The sequence below is a fragment of the Gracilinanus agilis genome, chromosome 5 (assembly GCF_016433145.1).
Source record: "Gracilinanus agilis isolate LMUSP501 chromosome 5, AgileGrace, whole genome shotgun sequence".
NCBI classification, from domain to species: Eukaryota; Metazoa; Chordata; class Mammalia; order Didelphimorphia; family Didelphidae; genus Gracilinanus; species Gracilinanus agilis.
The window spans coordinates 207695793-207713619 of NC_058134.1; the positions used below are offsets into that span (position 1 = coordinate 207695793).

General features: G+C 38.2%; 1 protein-coding gene across 1 annotated transcript in view; it reads left to right on the forward strand.

The window, feature by feature from the left end:
• Nucleotides 1-17827, forward strand: part of CACNA1C (calcium voltage-gated channel subunit alpha1 C) — a 1013247-nt gene that overhangs the window by 179510 nt on the left and 815910 nt on the right. The window lies entirely within an intron of this gene.

The following is a 17827-nucleotide window of genomic DNA, read 5'->3' on the forward strand; positions in this document are numbered from 1 at the left end:
TTTAATCCAGGGTCTTGTGACCTTTTAAAAACTATATCTTGATAACTATTATTTCAAAATAGTTTTCTTTGAAAGCTCATGTAATTGAGCTGATGCATTTAAAAATACGATTCTGATAAGGGACAGGAGGCTTTAAAGCACTGTCAAAAGAGGTCCACAGACAAAGAAGTTCCAGAACCCCTGAGTAGTAGAACTCTATTCCAGCCAGTAGTGAAGCCTGGTAGTTTACAGACTAACCTGGATTGCCAGTGATGTAGGGTGAGGGGTGAGTATGTGTATATGCAGGTGTGTGTGAATGCTTGATACCAGTCTTCTGATATCCTTTGTGACTGTATTCAAGGAATTTAGGCTTCATAATCCAACTGTATAATAATTAATGAAGGTAGATCAGAAAGTACAGTGTGCTCTTTAGAACAGAAGTGTATTCTCCAACGCTGGGGACATTTGCAAAGACTTCTTTGTTGTGCCAGGTTAGCATTGTCTGACCTGTTATTCTGTGATTCATTCTCTCCTTCTCTGCCATCCATCCATGTTCTTCTGACCAATTAGTCAATCAACATAAAAATCTTGTCTGGGTATCTATTGACACAGAAGAAATTATGACCTTAGTTTGGTACTTCAAGTGCTCTGAGTTCTGGCTCCCATTTGCCTTTCCAGATTTATTTTACATTACCCCCCTTTATGGCTCTTTGTTTCGGCCAACTTGGCGAACTAGCTTTCTCCTGAGCTCGCTAGGTCGTCTCCCACTTCCACAGATTTCTGCTTCTCAGGCCTGGAATGTACTATATTATTGCCTCTGCCTTCTTCAAGTCTCGAATTAAGTATCTAGCTTTGGTATGAAGCCTTTTGCAGTCCACACAGATGTTAGTACCCTCTTCCTCAGGAGGGTTCTATATTTACTTAAGTGTTTATATCTGTATCTCTGGGTTAGAATGTAAGCTCCTGAGGGTAGAGACTGTTTCCTTTTTTTTTTTTTTCTTCTTTTTCTTTGGATCTCCAGGACCGAATACTTTGTCTGGCGCAGTGTAAGCTTAAGAAATGCTTGCTTACTTGACTAGGCTTACACCTTTGCCCTTTCTCCACTCAAAGTCTCCTAGTTTATGTTGCTGGCTCTCTAAGAAATTAGTTAAGCTTTTTGGAGTATAAAGAACTCTACTTTTATGTGCTTGTATTTCAGAACACAGAGTTCTCGAGAAAAGAATGGAGCGAACACTTCATTTCTTGTTTGTTCACCACCCTCCTGCCTCCCTAATCCTCCCCCAATTTTGTAAGTCAGTGGTATTCTTAACTTGGAATCAGGCTTGAGTTCCACTGTGAATGCCCTATGGCCCAGCTATAGAAAGAAGGCTACATGCAAAAAGAGTTTATCAGAACCTTGATGTACTTGGAGAACAGACATAATACTTTGAATTGGGCCACGTGTTTAGGGTTCTGGTTGTAAGAGACTTGGCGGGTGTAACTCATTTATCAGAAGGTCTTCCATGGAAGAAAAGGGCAAAAAAGGTGGGAGGAAGAGGGGAAGGGTGAAAGAGAATGATGTGAGACCACAAATATCAAGTATCTCTGGAAACAGAAAGCAGATTAACCTAGGAGTTCTAAGTTTACCCAATGTCAGTTGAGTTGGAATTATAAGCTTGACTTCATGATCTCTTTAAATGACAAAATCAATTGGCTCCTTTTTTACAGCTCTATTCTCAAAAGTGTCAGAATTATTAACTCTAAAATTAGAAATGCCAAATTGTGGGCTCTTTGGTAGCGTATGTATGCCATTCATGCCATTCCTAATTATTTTGTACATTGAGATTGGCTCTCTTATTTCATAGGCAGAGAAAACTCACAGATGTAGAGATGCCAATGGATAAAGTTTGGTACCTTAGGGTCTTAAGAAATTACCTAGAGCAGCGATGGGCAAACTTTTTAAAGAGGGGGCCAAAGGAAAGGAAATGCTCATCTGTCAGTCTGGTTCTAAGGAAACTTTTTCAAAGTTTCATTGTATTGTCTCCTACTCATTGTATTCATCAGATTAGGAATAATGTCCCATGGCAGGATAGAACATTTCAGGCCCCTCCTCAATCTGGTGCGTGGGCCATAGTTTGTCCATCACTGAAGCACTGAAAAGTGACTTGTGCAGTCATACAGTCAATAAGTGACAAAAGCAAAGCTTGAACCTTGGTCTTTCTCTCTCCATGGCCAACTCTCTATCCAGCACAAGAATCTTTCTCACCCTGCCTCTATACGCCCTCTCTCCTCATCTTCTCTTTCTCTCTTCTTTCTCTTGTCTTCTTTCTCTCTTGTCCCCTTTCCCTTACTCCATGTATATGTATATATTTTTCTATAATATAAATAGGTGATAACAAGACAATTAGCATTTATATTATGCACAATGATTTATAATATGCATTACATATAGCATTATGAATTATGCACATATAAAATATTTTAAATTATAATATATAATGACTATATGATTATTCATTTTTATTGCCTACACATTTTATTCTAAACCCTCTGCAGGCTGATTTTTGACCTCATCATTCAACCCAGACTTCTTTCTGAAGTTAATGATGATCTGTTAATTACCAAATCTAATGGTCTTTGTTCATGTAGCCATCTTTGTTGACCTCTCTCCATCATTAGATCCTGTTGGTCACCCCCTTCTCTTGCCTACTTTCTCCACTGAGTGTTTTCATGACTCTTTTCTCTTTTTATTTTTCCTCTTCCTGTCTGACTTGTCCTTTTCCTCTCCTTTGGTAGGTCATCATCAGTATCATGGCTGTTGACTGGATAGTCTCCAAAATCCTATTCTGAGTCTTCTTGTCTTTCCACACTCTCACTTGATGACTCAGCTCCTGGAGGTTTAGTTGTCATCTCTGTACAGATGACAGACAAATCTATATATTTATCCCTGGTCTCTCTTGAACTCCAGGCTCATGTCACAAACTGCCTTTTAGACATTTCAAACTGAATTTCCTATATATCTCAAAGTCAACGTTGCTTAAACAGAGCCCATCTTTCCCACCAATCCCACCCTTCTTCCAGACTTCTAACATCCTTCTAACCATCTGGTGCTGTAGACAGCTCTTCACTCTCTCTTATTCCACGGTCAATCTGTTGTCAGATTTTGTCTTTGGGGGTTATAACCTCTACAACGTTTCTCATACCCATTGCCTGCTCTCTAGACTCACACAGCCAGTCTATCTAGTTCAGGCTCTCCTCACTTCTCACTGGGATTATTGCAACAACCTTCTAGTTGGATTCCTTGCCTCAACTCTCTGCTCATTCCAATCTCTTGTCCATGCAACCGTCAAAGCAATTTTTCCTGAAGTACACGTCTGACCGTGCTCATTCTCCTACTTGGGAAACTCCAGTTGCTCTTCCACCGACTGTATTATCTTCATCTCATTCTTTTAAAATGTCTATTTTTGTTTAATATTCATTAGTGCATATATATCTCACTAGTGGTACATAGAGCCACATACTAACAGTGTGTGTATACATGCTTATATATACACATCATTAGTGGATGTATGTTGAAGTCTAAGCATGCACATATATGTGTACATATAAGTATACAGACACCTATTTATATTTGGTACACATACACTCTCTTGCACTCCCCTTTACTGTTAGGAATGGACTGGAGACCACCGTTCTAGACAACCTGTTTCAGGACTTGTATTTGTAATTTGGTCTCCTTTTTTTTTCTCTTAAAGAATGAAGAAGAAAAGGAAACTTTATTTTATTTTATTTTTTTTAAACCCTTACCTTCCGTCTTGGAGTCAATACTGTATATTGGCTCCAAGGCAGAAAAGTGGTAAGGGCTAGGCAATGGGGGTCAAGTGCCCAGAGTCACCCAGCTGGGAAGTATTTGAGGCCAGATTTGAACCCAGGACCTCCCTTCTCTAGGCCTGACTCTTGATTCACTGCGCTACCCAGCTGCCTCAGAAAAGGAAACTTTATAAGAAAAGGACAAAAGAAAAGTGTTCTTGGGGTGGGCCTGGGCCTGGAAATATAATAGGTCTGATTTATTTGAGAAATGAAAATGAATCCATTATAATAGTGGCTCTGTTCTCACAGAGACAAGAACATTTGCACTTGACCTATTTCAGAGTTGTGTTTATTGTTGGTGAGTAGAACGGAATGAGTATTTTCTGAGTATGATTCAGAGTGGTTTCTCAGAGCCTCAGAGACCGAGATAGAGACTATGTCCCGTAGGCAAATTGAGGTTTCACTAAGTAGTTTCCCCTCCTGCACATTAGTAAGTAGAATGCAGTTTGCATGGTCTAATAGTAATAAAATATTTACCTAGAATTTTCCTTAAAATACTTCTGTGACAGATAATACAGGTATTGTTATACCTATTTGACACATGAAACAGATTCAGAGGAGAAAAATAACTTACGTACATGATCACATAAGAGTCAGGATTCCAACCCAAGTCCCTTTAGATTCAAAGTCCATGCAGGTTTGGTAGAAAGTAGGAGTTAGGATCTGTGTCCTAGATTTGCTGCCTACCCTTCACTTTTTAGGTTATTTAGACTCTGTCTCAGTTTCTAGATCTGTTTTTAAAAAAGGGGAGGTGAGAGTTACTCTACTTATTCATCTTGTTAGCATAAAAATCAATACTTGGGTAGGCATTTCCTAAGTACCTACTATGTACCAAACCATGGCATGAGGCTCTGGGGGTACAAAGACAAAAACCGAACTCAAGAAGTTTCTTTTATTGGAGTGAGGGCAATAATGAATGCATGTATACATATACAAAAACACTTATTTATAGGCATACACATTAACTATATAGATACAGCTCTGCAGCTATATTTATACGATTAAAAGAAAAACAAAGCGAGGGATTCTAAGAGGGGGCTGCCGAGGAGTAGATACCAATTGGGGATAACCTGTACAAAGACATGAGACAGGAGTTGAAATGTCAGCTAAAGAGTAGCCAACAGGCCAGCTTGGCTGGACCATGAAAGACATGAAGGAGAATCACATGTCTGGAAAGGTGGGCCAGAGAGAGATTGTGGAAAGCTCTAAATGGCAAACAGAGGGGTTCGAATTTAATCTAAGAGCCAGGAGAGAGTCGCTAGAACTTTTTGAACAGGGGAATGATGTGGTCAAACCTGTGTTACAGGAATATTATTTTGGAATCTAGGTGAAGAGAGGAAGGGGTGCTTTAGAAGTAAATGTGTTGGGGCAGCTAGGTGGCTCAGTGGATAGAGAGCCAGAGCTGGTGATGAGAGGTCCTGGGTTCAACAATGACCTTGAATACTTTCTAGCTCTGTGATCCTGGACAAATCATTTAAGCTCTGTTGCCTAGCCCTTACCTCTTTTCTGCCTTGGAACCAATACTTAGTATGGGCTTTAAGAGAGAAGGTAAGGGTTAAACAAAAGAAAAGCAAATGTGTTGAAGTGCTTTGATGTTTACAAAGTGTTTCATATACTACTAAAAGAGTTGTATTCAGGGTTATCCTGAATAGATCCTCTGCCTTGTCTCTTTGGTTGACTGGTATAACTGACCTGGGAAGGCACATTTTATTGGGAATCAGGAGGGCAGAATTCTAGCCCTGACTTTGCCAGAGGTCACTAGGTGACCTTTTTTCAAATCATTTTTCTAGAGTTCATCTAGAGCAGTGGTTCCCAAACTTTTTTGGCCTACCACCCACTTTCCAGAAAAAATATTACTTAGCACCTCCTGGAAATTATGAAACTATTTATTGAACTCAGAATAGAATGCAATACAAAAAAAGTGTGGCCATCACTGCTTCCCTGGATCGCTGCAGTACCCACCAGGGGGTGGTAACACCCACTTTGGGAATCACTGATCTAGAGGATTTCTCAGATCTCGTCTTTTGTTGTTTTTGTTGTTCATTTGTTTCAATGATGTCTGACTCTGTGGCCCCATTTGGGAGTTTCTTGGCAAAGAGATTGAAGTGGTTTGTCATTTCCTTCTCCAGTTCATTTTACAGATGAGCTGAGGCAAACAGAGTTAAGTGACTTTTCCACATAACTAATATGTGACACTACAATAATAATAATAATAATAATAATAATAATAATAATAATAATAATAATAATAATAATAAGTATTTGAGACTGGATTTGAACTCAGGAAAATGAATCTTCCTGACTCCAAACCTTGCATTCTATCCATTGTGCCAATGAAATGCACTAAGGTTCCTTCTAGTTCTGACCTATCAAAAAGGTGTTATTATATAGAGAAGCACTCAGTATAGTGGAAACTAGGAAAGGCTTGAGTTTGAAATTCCTACTACTAATGTTTACTAGCTGAGTGACTGATGATGATCCAGTCATTTAGCCTTTCTGAGCCACAATTTTCTTATTTCTAAAATAGAAATAATAAAACCAGGAGAACTTAATTTGCTGGGATATTAGGAATATCAATGAAGATAATATGTGTAATATAGTCTATAAATGCCAGTTATTATAAGTATGAGCTTTGATGGCTCTCTTAAACTGGACATGTACCATATAAATGAATATTTAAAGGAAACCACCCATAAACCAACATGATAATGTTTAACAGTTTAATTTCTCTAAATCTTCCTTTTTATTCAAGACTTCTAATGATTTTCAGTCTATTCCAGGACATTTATCTATTTACATGGTACTTTAAAATTTCAAGTTAAAGGAGCATTATGTCTTCTGTTTCATATGGTTTAGTCACACTGCCATCTGTGAGAGCTGAATCATTTGCTATTGTCATGGAGGAAACAGAAAAAAGGGAGGGACAGGTACAGGCCCCCTAATCTATTCATGTCAATCAATATTTATTAAGTGTCTAGGACCACAGTATATGCATTTATTTCCCCTATGCTCTTATAAAGTTGGCAACAAACAGACTCGGCGAATCACTTCATCATTTTCTTTAATAATTTTGTTATCTATTTTTAGCATATATTTAAAAAATTGAGTTCAGAATTCTATTTTTCCCTCTATGCTCTTTCCCACCCATTGAGAAGGCAAGCAATATGATATCGGTTTTACATGCAAATGCAAAACATTTCATATTAGCCATGTTGCAAAAAAAAGCAAGAAAAATAAATAAAATAAAAAAGTTATACTTCAGTCTGCACTCAGTTTATCAGTTCTCTGGAGATGGAAAGCATTTTCCATCATGAGCCCTTCAGAATTATCTTAAATCACTGTATTGATCACAGTAGCTAAGTGTTTCTCAGTTGATCATCCTTACAAAATAGCTGTTGCTGGATACAATGTTCTCCTGGTTCTGCTCACTTTGCATCCATTCAGATAAGTATTCCCAAGTTTCTCTGAAACTATCCTGCTTGCTGTTTCTTGGAGCAAAATTATATTCCATCACAATTATATACCATATATTCAGCCATATTTATGCATTTCCTCCAGTTCTAATTCTTTGTCACTACAAAAAGAGCTGTGAGAAATCTTTTTGCACATATAGGTCTTTTTCCATCTTCTTTGATCTCTTTGGGATACCAGTGATATTGCTAGATTACATGATATGCACAATTACATAGCCCTTTGGGCATAGTTCCAATTTGTTCTCCAAATGGTTGGATCAGTTCACAATTCTGCCAACAGTGCCTTAGTGTACCAATTTTTCCACATCTCTTCCAGTATTTGCCATTTTCCTTTTCTATCTTGTTAGACAATCTGACGTGTGAGGTGTTACCTCAGGGTTATTTTAATTTGAATTTCTCTAATTACTAGTAATTTAGAGCATTTTTATATGACTATAGATATCTTTGATTTCCTCATATGAAAACTTTTTATATCCTTTGATCATTTATCAGTTGGAGAATTAATGTTTCTTCTTTTTATAAATTTGACTCAATTCCCAATGTATTTAAGAAATGAAGTCCTTGTCAGGAATATCATTTCAGAAAGATGTTTAACACCCCATACTCTAGACTTTGTGAATCATTATGCATTGTGGTGTAATGGAAAAGAGTTCTGGATTCACTACATGCTATTCCTGTGATCTTAGGTAAGTCACTTAAACATTTTGAACCTTGGTTTTCTCATTTGTAAAATTATTAGGGTTGAACTTGATATCTAAAATCTCTCTAAGCCTATGAGACATCCAATGCAATAAACCATTTAATAGGAGATAGTATCATAAATTTATTCATTAAGGATATGACTTACCATTTCATGGCAAAATCTTTTTAGTGGAAATTTGTCTGGATATCCAGATGCAATGGTGTGAATATCCTTTCATTGAGCTAGTCTTTGAGACATTATGGCACAGAGAAAAAAATGTGAAATTTGGAGTCAGAGGACTTACATTAGATTCCTGACTCTGACTTTACTACATGAATGGTCTTGACTGGGCCACTTACCCTCTTTAATACCTCAGTATCCTCATATGGAAAATGAAAAGAATTGACTAGATCCTCTTTAAGAATTATTTGAGTTCTAAAAATCTGGGATTTTAATCTAACTCTCTTTTTTACAAAGGATACCAAAGACTTTATGGTTTAAGTCAATGATGGGCAAACTTTTTAAAGAGGGGGCCAAAGGAAAGGAAATGCTCATCTGTCAGTCTGTTTCTAAGGCAACTCTTTCGAAGTTTCATTGTATTGTATCCTACTCATTGTATTCATCAGATTAGGAATAATGTTGCTGGGCTGGATAGAACATTTCAGGGGGCCTCATCTGGCCAGTGGGCTGTAGTTTGCCCATCACTGGTTTAAGTGATTTGCCCAAGGTGATATTACTCCCAATCCTATGGTTCCTGATCTAGCCAAATTGATATTCTCTTTACTTCTCACCTATAGCACTCCTGTTCCCATCTCCATGGCTTTGCCATTGACCATTTCATGACTGGAATGCTTTCTTTCCTTAAGTCCATCTTCTAGAATCCTTCTTGTCCTTTAAGATATAGCTCAAGCACTATCTTCCTCATGAAGACACCCCTAATTCCCTCCAACTGCTAATGCCTTCCTTTTTAAATTGCCTGGTATTTAAGTATGTAATGCTCCCTTAGGGCTCACTCACTCAACTCTCACTGCTATTGACTAGTTGGCTTCTCAGATAGGAGACTATTACTAAGAGTTCTGGGGTGGGTAATACATGCATAGTTATTCTTTTAAATACTAATTCATCAGTCCCCACTGGTGAGTTTCCTTTTAACAATCAGCCTCTATCTCAGCTATTTATTTATTTATTTATTTGGTTTTTAGCAAAGGCATTTAGTCAAATGGGATAGCAAGTACAATAGTTAAAAAATCATTCCCCTTCTTCCCAACACCAGAGTCAAGCTTTCCCAGAAATGCACATAGAGCCCAGAAAAAAGGAAGAGTGCTTACCAACTTAAAGTAAAGAGGCAATATGCAGAGGATACACATATTTTACAGAGGCTACTCTGTAAAAATTAAAATTAATATATAATGATAACTTCAAATATTATATTTTTATTGGATTTATTAATAATCACTAGAAATAAAGAAATAAATAATAAAATAAAACCACGTGCCAAGCTAATCTACCTGTTCAAAAGTCCCCCATTCACAGCTGCCCTCATTCCAAGAGAAGAGGGCTAGTCCTGGAAATCTATTGAATTTATCCCCTGTCTATGTCTGTACATAACAACAAGTCAGTGGGCTTCTGGGTAATATAGTTTTAAAGGCACAAAATTTCCAATTACATAACTCCCAATTTCAGAGCTGCAGCACCTCAGTCATCTTTATTTCTCCAGAGAGTTTTCACAGTGTTCAGTATAAGTCACTATAAGAACTTCTCTGTTCACCTGGGCTAGCTCTTTTCAGAGCATGGTGTTTCTATTGCACTGGTGGTGCAACTGGGCACCTATGGTGTGATGTCTTCATTGGGTGGACTGAGGTAAGTAGAGTGCTTGGTTGGGCTAGTTTCTCCACAAGACGCTGTTGGATTAGGCTGGACAAGATCAAGCAGGCTGCTCTGCCCTTGACCTCTTCTTGGGAAGTAATCTCTCATGGAGGGGTGATTTTCTCCTTGTCTTGTTCTTTGATGGGCAGCAACTTCAGTATTTGCCATCTTCTGCTATGGTTGGAGTAAGAGTAACTGTACTCTCTTCAACTGGAGTGATACTAAAGCTCTTTTAGTTAGGGAAATGACTCTTGGGCTTTCCTAGAACTTCTTCCTTTGTATTCCTCAAAGCCTCAGCATGAAAATTGCCACCTTAGGCAGGATATGTGACTCCTTTGGACAAATTCTTTCTTGCTCAAAAGCCTCTTCCTTCTATCAACCACTCTGTGTTCTCTTAGAGCAGTGATGACAAACCTATGACATGGGTTCCAAAGATGGCATGCAGAGCACTCTCTGTAGGCATGTGTACCCCCTCCCCAAGTTTATTATTAGAAAGGCAGAAGGACTCCAGCAGAGCTGCTTCCTCTCCTCACCACACCATGCCTGACAACATTTTTTCATATCACCTGTGCCTCTGCCCAGCAGCCCAATGGGAGCACTTTTCCCCCTCCTCTCTGTGGGGTAAGAGGGGACAGGATGCACCCAGCACTCAGTGGTGGTGGGGGTGGGGAATGGCATTCAGTCTGGGGAGTGAGGTGGGGGAAGGGCCTGGCATTCCATCTCTAAAAGTTTTGCCATCACTGTCTTAGAGTAATCAGTCTGGTTTCACTTGGAATTTTTGTAGATAAGTGACTAGGCACAAAGGTATAGATACAGTATAGACCTTCAAGTATATCTAAAGTATATTGTTTATGACTTCTTTTGGCCCATTCTTGATTTTAGCCTTTTTAATCTTGTTCCTAAAATTCTGTATCATTCTTTTATATTTCTCTTTGGTTAAGTGCTCCCACTTCTATTTTTGATCTATATCCTTTAAAAGCTAAGCTCAGTGGGGAGCTCCCCATGCAGCCATGGTTGTTCCTTTAGATACTTCATCCCTTTCTTCTTTATCAGGATCTTTTGTGATTATATTGTCAGAATTTCATTTTTAAGAGTTTCATTAAAATCTCTTATCATGCCATCTTAGTTGAAATTTTTTTTAGACATTTAAAAATCTATTTTCTTAAAACATAATGTGGGGACAGCTAAGTAGCTCAGTATATTGAGAGTCAAGTCTAGAGATGCGTAGCCCTGGGTTCAAATATGACCTTGGACACTTACTAAACTGTGTGACTGGACAAGTTGCTTAACTCTCATTGTCTAGTCCTTGCCATTCTTCTTCCTTGGAACCAATACACAGTATTGATTCTAAGATGGAAGGTGAGGGTTTTAAAAAAACATAATGTACATGTCTGATTGTCTAGCATTGTCTATTTAGCTCTAGCTATTTAACTTCATTCTCCCTCTCCCTCCCCCCCCCAATATTCCTGTCATTTCCACTTTCCCAGTAACTTCTTCCTTGTTGGTTAGAATCATATCCAAATAAACAGTTTCCTTTGTCCCTTTTCCTTCTGAGAGATTAAGATGTCAGTGAGAGAAGATAAAAATTTCTCAAGTACTTTGCCCCTATTACTCCTATAGCTTGCATGTGTTAATTTTTTGTATTATTTTAGGAAATCATCAAGAATATTCTTCATTTGATTGGGTAGTCCATGGTATACTTTCACAATAGTATTACCTAATTTTTCCCCCTTTTTTAAGAGTCTTGATTCAGATGCTGTTCTTCCATATTAACGTTTGTGACTTTCCTCACAGCTGTATAGCTTCTTAACCTAGAGTGATATTCACCGTGTTGTATTCTCCCTATATAGTTTATTTTCTTTTAAATGAAGTACAACTTTCCATTTCCATGTTCTAATTATGAATTATGAAGCCACAATAATTTATTCTATACTTAAAGACTTCCAAAAGGGAAGCCTACTTTCTCCTAAGGCAGCCCATTCTAGTTTTCGACAGATCTAATTGTTAGTTTTTCCTGACATCAAATGTAAATTGGCTTCTCTGCAACTTATACCCATTGTTGCTGGTTCTACTTCTTGGGGCCAAACAGAACAAGGCAAATTTATCTTCTTTTATTAGGACCTCTGGTTCCTCTTGTTTATTTTTTAAACTTTGGGCACTTGTGTGACATTTAAGACCACAGGTTTTATTACTGGCTTTTTTCTTGGATTTTGTCTCCTGTGAATTTCTGGGTGTCTGTTACCATTCTTAATTGTAATTACTCTTTATGATCTCTCACTTGGGGGATATACGTATAGTCATCATTCTTTCATAGTTTTTAGCTTCATATTCTTTTTTAAAATAACCTTACCTTCTGTCTTAGAAATAATACTAAGTATTGGTTCCAAGGAGGAAAAGCAGAAAGAGTTAGGCAATTGGGATTTAGTGACTTGCCCAGGGTCATACAGTTAAGAAGTGCCTGAGGCCAGCTTTGAACCAGGACCTCCTCTCAGTATGCATTGCTCTTTATCTATTACCTAACTGCCCAGACCTTTTAATGAGATTTGCAACCTACCCACAAAATTCTTATCAATCTTCTTTTCATGTATCTCCTCTTGTCTGGGAGTCTTTTATCAGATATTTTATTGATATTTTATTCTGTGGTCCAATAACCCAAATCTCATCCTCAGATACTAATTTCTTAATCAGTTCTTCAGTTCCCATGAATAACATGAGGATGAAAAACAAAGAGGAAAACACAACCTGTACTCCTGTGGCCTTCAATTTCTTCCCTAACACTTTACAATCATTCATTCTGAAAATATCATTTGTGCGTATGCACATACATTTGTATGTATGTGTGTATCATCAAAATGAATATCATCATACATTTTGATAAATCTTGGTATGTCTTGAATATATGCCCTTAGATGTCATCAAATTTCTCAATTGTCAAATCAAGAAAAAAGTACCAGAGTAACTGTACTTCTTGTTTTCCTCTGATGCCAACCAGATGACCTAGTAGCTGTTGTGATTGCACTATATCATTCTTTGAAGGACAAACAGTTCCTCCTTCCTCAGAGCTCCAGCTCCATCCTCCTAAGTTAGAGCCCCAAATCTAATTTTAGGCTTTAACATTACCCTTTTTAAAGATCTGCCCTCAGAAAAGGGTGTTCTTTTCAATGCTACCTTTCATTCTTTACAAGAAGGAATGATAAATTTCCTCTGTACTCATGTCCCCTTTCTATTTTGGTGAATTGAGGCAGTAAAAGAATTAATGAACTTGATGTCATAAAACTTGGCTTAGAATTCTAGTGCCTCCATCTGCTAATCTCGCATACCAGGTCAATCATATCGTTGCGCTGTGCCTCAGTTTCTTTATATGTAAAATGAGAGGTTTGGAATTAATGAGCTCTAAGATCCCATCCAGCCTCAATATTCTGTGGTGCCATTTTGAGTCTCTGAGAGTATAAATCCTGGTGGCCATTTCCATTCCTGGAACTCTGCCAACTCAGAACTTTTTATTTTCCCTCTAGAAAAAACTCAGAAGAACAGAGTTTCTGTGTGTTCCTCATAGCCAGGTTCTAGGAATCAGTGACGTTCAGAATGTGACTGTGTTTTACCTGTTGGAGCAATGAGACCAAGTAGACCCTGCTTATTGATGATTTTGTAGGAAAATAACCCAAAAAGTCATTCTAGGAAGCATTAAGGGAAGACACAAAGACAACAAAAAATAATTTCCTCCCTCCAAAAACATACATTCTAATGGAGGCAGGGGATATAAAATGCAAAAAAGATAAATACATGCATTATAATTTGGGGAGTAGGAGGACATCACCAACAACTAAGAGGATTAAGAAAGGCCTATAAGCTGAACTTTGAAGCAAGCTATATATTCTAAGAGGTAGAGGTGAGGGGGAAGTTATTACAAGCCTTAAGAGACAGCCTGGTTAAAGGCATGGAAGCAGAAAGATGGGGAACTAAGTTAGGGAACATGTCGCAAGCAGACCAATTGATCTGGCATGTTGTTCATCCTTTGTTTCAAAGAGGACTAATGATATTATAACAGGTGATGTCTTGACTCACATGTAAATTGGATTTCAGTGTGGCAGAGTTGCACAAAGTCATCAGTCTCACTGTCTCTTCCAGAATCATCAAAGCTCAGTGGCAAGACAAAAGTCAGAGTGACTGTCAATGCCCTGGGATGCCATGGACGAACATGGCTTCTTTGATGTCTAACCAAGCTCCAAGCTCTCCACACCAGCCGCTGCCACTTTCATGGCTGCTGGAACAAATTGTTCTCATGTGCTCATTCTTATGGGGGAAATGTTCACATTCCCCTAACTTATTCATGGGTTTGGGCCCGTCAGTTATTCTCAATCTGGTTTAATCTGTCTGCCAAGACAGTTTTACCAGGTGTGCGGCTGCTGAACATGCTACACCTTCTTGGAGTCATAGATGAGAGATGGGTGAAACATGGACATCAGAGGTGGTTAAGTAGTCTTGGAAAGGGCTCAGCAAGCCCTCCCAGCAGAGGTACTAGTACTACCTGCACACTCCCTACATCTGGTAGGTAGAATATATGAAGACAAGTAATGTGAAATAAACTTGGAAAAAGTGTGGATTTCAGCCATTCACACACTTGTTCTTAAGTCTACGTATTACTTCTAAGGACATCTGTATTTTAATCCTAATCTCCGAATGTGACATATAAGATGATGGATGCCATTGCTTTAATACCACAAAACATTAGTGGATTTATGGTCTTACCTTTATGGGTTATTTCCCCCAATAGAAAAGGTTATGATCCATCCATGACTTTACATATTGATTAGTTCCTATAATTATCCTCTCAAAAATCTCCACATGGCCTCTGTCTAGTGTTCTACATGGGGTTTTAATTGGATTCCTAAGGGTGTTGACTATAGATTTCAGGAGGTCAGTGAACTTGGGGGAAAAATACATTTTAATGTAATTGTTTCCTTCATAATCTCACAAATTGTACTTTATTCATTAAAAAAATCTAATTCCATAGGCTCTACCAGACTGCCCAAAGGGTTCTTTGACACAAGAAACCTTAAGGACCTCTGCTTTAGATCTTTCTGGATTTCCTGGATACCAGTATAGCACTTGGGCTGTCCATCTGTTTATCTGTTTGTTTGTTTGTTTTTTAATCACACAACCAGCCCATATCCTTTTCTAATCATGTATTTTTGATTGATATCCTTTATGTCATTTCTTACAATAGATCATCATTATAAATATGTACCAGCCTACTTGTACCCATCATGTATCTCTCCATTGCTTTTTTTGGTGACTTTTTTGGTCACTCACAATTTAATCCTCACATCATAATAGTCTAAGATTTCATGGAACATCATGGGAAGAATGCTTGTATTAAAAAAATTATATGCTGACAAGCTGTATAAGATTATTAAAAATAATGCTCAGTTTCCCCAAATGTAATATAATCTACTCTTCTTTTCCACTCTGGCCTACTTCATTTTTCTGTAAGCATGGCCTGTGCTAGATATGTGTAGTGATATGATAATTAAACGAGCCGACTTTCCAACTGCATGGTATAGTTTTAGCAATAGACGTCTTTCATCTTTTTAGTGTGTCTTACGTGGATTGTTAGGTTGATCTCTTTAGAGTAATGTTGGCTCTCATTAAGGTCAGTAAAGCTAGGAAGCTGGCTGCTCCATACCATTACACAGTGCCATCTTTAAACCGGAGCTTGTAGAGAACCTTACTATCTCTAGTGGATCCTCCTTTGATTCAAAACCTATGCAACACTCTTTCTCTGACGGTGTGCACACCTTTGGTGAGTTTATTTTATATTTCATGCCTTGCTATTAATTTGCTAATATTCACAGGTTCTCTGGACATAGTTCTATTGGTGGTTGCATTTATCGTGGGATCTTGTATAAGCCTGAGTCTTTCCTGGTTGAAAGAGAGCCTTTTAGTGTTACTTGTTGCTCTACTTGGAAATGCCTCTATTGTTGTATCTAAAAATCATTAAACATATAGGGATATTGCATTTGCTATGCATTTCATCCAGTTGTGTGTAATTGTGAAGTTGTGATGGAATGTGAAAAACTGTTTGCAAAAGCTTCACTCCTTTTTAGGGAACCAGCTTGTGAGGTTCATATGCTCATAAGATTGGAGATCTGGAATTGCAAGGGACCTGTAAAAGAAAATCTAATTAAACAATTTAATCCAATTCTTACTGTTGAGGAACCTGAAGAATTAGAAATTAAATGACTTACCCAAGGTCACATGAGCCCCCAAGAAATTCTATTTTGTCCTTGCCAGGTAGACATGTTTTAAACCTTTTATAGAGATTTGGCTCCCAAAGATGGGCAGGGATCAAGTATATCAATTAGGTATGAGAAGTTAGATTTTGTCTAAGGAGTTCACTGTATCACATGTCATTAAATACGTTATAGTATAGCTATTGAAACATGGCGGACCCAGAACAGATTTCAAAAGGCATACTAATAATAGCTAGCCCTTTAAGGTTTGTAAAATGCATTACAAATATTATTTCATTTGATCCTCATAACAATCTGGTGAATAGATGCTATTATTATCTCCGATTTATGTTAGAGGACACTGAGGCACACAGAGGTGAAGTGATTTGTTCAAGGTCATTGAGCCAGTAAATAGCAGAGATGAAATTTGAGCTCACGTTTTCCTCACTCAAGGTGTAGCATTCTATGTATTGTGTCACTTAACCGCCTCAAGGCACGATGCTACCTATATTCAGACTTCTGGTCCTTAACCCTGGAAGGTCATCTTCCCTTCTTCTGCCTAAACCTGGATTAGATTGTGTGCTTTGGTGCTAGGTCAGCCAATCACAGCCAGACTAAGCTGCATCAAGTCCAGTCGCCATTGCATTTCAGGAACAGAGCATCACCTCCATGTCACACTGAAACACAGGAAAAGGCTTGGCTTTAGCCTCTGTGGCTAGCTTAATCATTTTTTTTTCTTCAAACTTCTGGCCTTATTTTTACATAATTGCTGGTCATCCTTTGGGGATATGGCTATTTCATGGCTAATAAACTTATTGCCACCCCTTTTCTTTTCCACTGAGATATAATATGGCAGGATAAAATAAGTTTGTTTTTTAGTTAGAGGACCTTAGTTCAGATCCTGCCTCTGACGTTTAAATATGTCATCAAGGGAGAGTCAGTTAAACTTTCTTGATCTTAGCTCCTTAACTGTAAAATGGGGAGGTTGGACTAGATGGCCTTTAACATCAATTATAGCCCTTCTATGATCCTATAAAGTTTTTTTTTCAGAATAGGAGTAACAGCAGCAAATAGGAAGTGCAAAAATGATGTCCATTTTACAGCGGAAGAAATTGAGACTCAGAGGTCAGGGGAGTTGTTCATAAGTTGCTCAGAGTCATACATCTAGTACATGTCGGTCAGCATCCGAAGCTCAAGTCCAAGTCCAAATTCAGAGCAGTTCTTTCCACTCTATTAAAACTCCTTCTTGATGAAATACTTTAAAGTTTGTTATGCAGGCATGAAAATAGCCCACAGTTGTTTGTACCTCTAATCTTGACAGCTAATATTTCCTGAATCCCAACCCAACATCTTCTGGCATCTCCTCTGTTAAATGCTTCCATCAGGCCCACCTAGGGTAGAGTGGTCTTGGCCATATTAGGCTTTCGAGGGTTTTTTTGGCTTTTGGAGTGTTTCTCAAGTTGCCAACACCCAATTGGGGAACTGGTGATAAACCAGTGAATTGATATGCTCAGCCTCATGTAGAGAACTGAAGAGGAGCCATGTATACAATTTATGAGGATTTCATTTGCTCGCCATAAATCAGTTTTCTGAAATCTCAAGTCCTAATGCCCTCCTTCAGTTATAAACACTTCTCCAGCATGTCAGCTAGAGCCTTCTTGTTCCTCCCTCCCTCCCCAACCCAGACTTTTGTTTGGATTTGTTTCTATAATAAGGAACAGGATCCTTGCAAGGGGCAGTGAAGG